The sequence below is a fragment of the Euprymna scolopes genome, chromosome 9, assembly GCF_053919585.1.
Source record: "Euprymna scolopes isolate OS-2025 chromosome 9, ASM5391958v1, whole genome shotgun sequence".
Lineage (NCBI taxonomy): Eukaryota > Metazoa > Mollusca > Cephalopoda > Sepiida > Sepiolidae > Euprymna > Euprymna scolopes.
The window spans coordinates 42,569,410-42,573,129 of record NC_136490.1 but is presented as its reverse complement, the minus strand read 5'-3'; the positions used below and the strand labels follow the sequence as shown (position 1 = coordinate 42,573,129).

General features: G+C 33.3%; 1 long non-coding RNA gene across 2 annotated transcripts in view; it reads right to left on the bottom strand.

Annotated features, from left to right (window-relative positions):
* LOC145284530 (uncharacterized) overlaps nt 1-1,449 on the bottom strand; it is a 566,565-nt gene extending 565,116 nt beyond the window's left edge. Inside the window, exon 1 of one of the 2 annotated variants that reach the window (XR_013868860.1) lies at nt 1,222-1,449. This is a non-coding gene — a long non-coding RNA (uncharacterized LOC145284530). The remainder of the gene's footprint in view (nt 1-1,221) is intronic. The other variant, XR_013868859.1, reaches the window with a different exon arrangement.
* Nucleotides 1,450-3,720: the final 2,271 nt, after the last annotated feature.

Sequence of the window (3,720 nt, the reverse complement as noted above, 5' to 3'; positions counted from 1 at the left end):
GAATTTACATTTATATCGGTAGTTGGTACCGACGGTTTCAGGCCCGGTAGTTGAGGACTGCCGGGCTTGAAACCGTCGGTACCGACTACCGATATAAATGTAAATTCCTGTATATATTATACAAAAAAATATATTGCTCTTATTTCGAGAAAGGTTTTTTCCCTAATAATAAAGCACTGTATGGGATTTCTTTTTCTACAAAAAAGTACAAGTATATAAGTAAATAGATAGATAAATAGATATATAGATAAATAGATAGATATACAAAATATTCATAGATATATAACTAGCTATATGTAGATAGATGTTAATATGCATATATATATATATACATATATAAATATATATATATATGTATATATATGTATATAGATATAGATATATATACATATAAGAATACCCATACACTATTGTTTCGCTGTTTCACAGCACATCAGTGCGGCTCGACAAGCAACTACTTCAAGCCAATGTATATACTTATATATGGATGGACAACTATCTGTGCGCATATTTAAGTAGATAGAAAATATACATACAAACGTATATATATATATGTGTGTGTGTGTGTGTGTGTGTGTGTGTGTGTGTGTGTGTGTGTGTGTGTGTGTGGCTAGATAAATTTTAGATAGATAGACACATAAATATATACAGAACTATCTGCATGTGTGTAGATATATATATATATATATATATATATATATATATATATATATATATATATAACCAATTTAAACTCTGTACAATACAATTTACACAAATTTATTATTCGACAAAATTCAAGTTGAAAAATTATATTTAAAAATAATGAATTTTAATATACATATATATATAAAGATAGATATATAGATAGATAGATAGATAGATAGATAGATAGATATACATATATATAAATATACATATATGTATTTATAAATATACATACATATATATATATACATATACATATATATATATATATATATATATATATATATATATATATATATATATATATATATATATATATATATTGATAAGGATTTTAATAGGGACAGATTGGTGGATTGATTGACAGACATTACTATAATTAGTTAGATGATAGATGCCCATACCTATAGATAGATAGATAGATAGATAGATAGATAGGCTTGATTCATAGTACATTGACAGGCAAAAATACAGACAAACATGTGAATGAGTTATATGTGTATGATAGCGTTACGAAAGCAGACACTGTCTCACCTTTGGTGCGTAAGAAGGTGCCGGCCCCGCTATAGTAGTTCTACAGAGAATGGCAGGTTGTAACAGTAGGAATTGGACGGTATAACGAAATCCATACGGCAGGAGAAAGCACATATGTCGCCCCTACAACTCTTTACACACACACACACACACATCACACTCTCTCGTTCTTTCTTTCTTGGACCCAATCTTTTTAACCTGCTCGCAACACTTTCCCTTACTACTTCTGAAAATCTTGCAAAAACTACAACCTAACCAAATAGCCGGATCCCCTCCCCATCTAAAATCTATATATAAAATATATGTGTGCGTGTGTGTGTGTGTGTCTACGGCGAATCGTTTTCATAGATTTGCTCGCCATCATTAGGGTAATTTTGTCGCCGCGTCCCGTGATTACAGAGTGTTTTCCCCCTCCTTAACAGGTTGCAATTCAGAGAACTATTACTGGAAATCGTTTCATTTATATCGTCCGGCTAATAACAGTGCTACGAACCCTGGACTTGTCACTTTAGAGAACCAATGAGAAAATACGGACAGGTCTTGAGAAAAAAAATAACAAACACGCCTCAGCCTCGATTCGCTTATCCATTTACAAAGCACCGGGCGTCGCCACAAACAGTGCTTACAACTGCTACAATGATCACCCACGACAGCGTCGAGAATTTGTTAACCACCCAATCACTTTCCCCCTCCACATAGCAACGATTACGATTACAACTCTCACTGAACGCATTCAATTTAATATTTCCAGAAACATCATTAATAAAAATCGTGCATTTTGGTGATTATGCAACTGTGTGAAATAAAGGTGTTATTTTCGTGAATTAGAGCCGTACTCGATTTTTTTTTTTTTGTTTTACTGCAGCCAACGCTCTACGAAAGTAAGGGACTTCTTTCTAAGATTAACATATGGAATCTTTTTTCTTCCTGTTTTTTTTTTTTTTTTACTAGGGAGTCATCATTATGAAGACCCCAACGCCACTCGAGGATAAGTGTTAATGAGTGTACGGTAGTTACGTTGACGACAACGTAACAAACGTTAGTAGTTGGAATTTGGTATAATTTGATTATTTAAAGGGATGGCTCGGCAAGAAACTGTTTACATTGTACTTGAAGATGACAATGTTGTAGCAAGCTGGAAAGCAGATCCGGGGAACATAGTTCTAAGAAATAAGTTTTGTTCATGGAATCCGCGTTTGGATTTAGGCACACATAAAGAGTGAGGTATGAGGTTCATAGATATTCGAATATTATAATAAAGTTCAATACTTGTGTATCTTTTGGTACCGCGCTGAAATAATAACGTTATTATATCAAAAGCCATTCTTAACACGGGAAGGGAAGGTGTTTTGTAATTACTCTGTGTTTCCACTTTACAATTTAATAAAAAAAAACTATATCGTGAAACTTTAATTTAGTCTGACAAAACTATTTAAAAATAGCGCGGTACCAAAAATACAGAAGCACCTAAAGTTCTCCTTTACTTGTCAAATATTGGAGTGAGTAAAGACAGAACGTTAATTTTCCTCCTACTAATTGACCAGTTAAATAGGTTGTAGTATAACTTTGTAGCGGTCTCTTAGATTCACCGGTTTCCAATACAAGAATTCATCTAGTCTGGTGAAGGTTTCAGTTTACTGCTGCTAGAGGCAACATACCTTGTAGAAAGTACACCATTTCTTGTATAAGCCAATGCAGTTTAGCAATATAGAGAAATCTTATTTAGGCTTTGAATGTATGTTGATATTTAATTGTTTCTTCACGAGAGCAATATGTGGCACAATGTGTTTTTTTAATGTGGGGTAAAACCAGCTCCCCAATGCAGTAGGCGAATATAAAAATTGCCTTAGTATAGACGGGGTTCCCTTACATTGATCAAGAAAAAATGTACACGTGTAGTATCAGAACAGATATTACACTCTGATCTCAACCCGAAGGCCAGATTCTACTTTTTCTATATATTTAATTTATTGGACATCATGTCTATAAGATTACAATAATGAATACACTAAAATAATAGGAATTAGCATAATCTACACTAAATTTAGGCATGGAAACCTGATCACATTTGGGGTGGGGATGGAGAGTCTTTCCAATTGTCTACGATACTTTGAGATTAATCTTAGACGGCCACTTTCACCACAATACCACATTCACACCTTAAATGATTCTACTTTTTCTATTCAAATATTTGAATACTATATTATTTGAGTAGTTGGTCAGTGTTTACTTGTAGAGGGGGGTATCCTAGACCCATTTATAGAAAAACCTTAGACTCGAGAATCGGGTCTAGTTGAGATTCAAATTCTGTTTGTTTATTGTTCTTTTTTGTTTGTTCTTTCTTTTTTTTATATTTCTTGATCTAGCTGGTCTTCCGGATGCCGAACATTCAACCATTGTTTCATATATTCTAACCGAGAGACCTTTTTTTAAGATTCTAAGCGTCCCTTTAAGCGCAATTGCTTCGTATGAATGGGTCAAAGTATTCATAATACATGG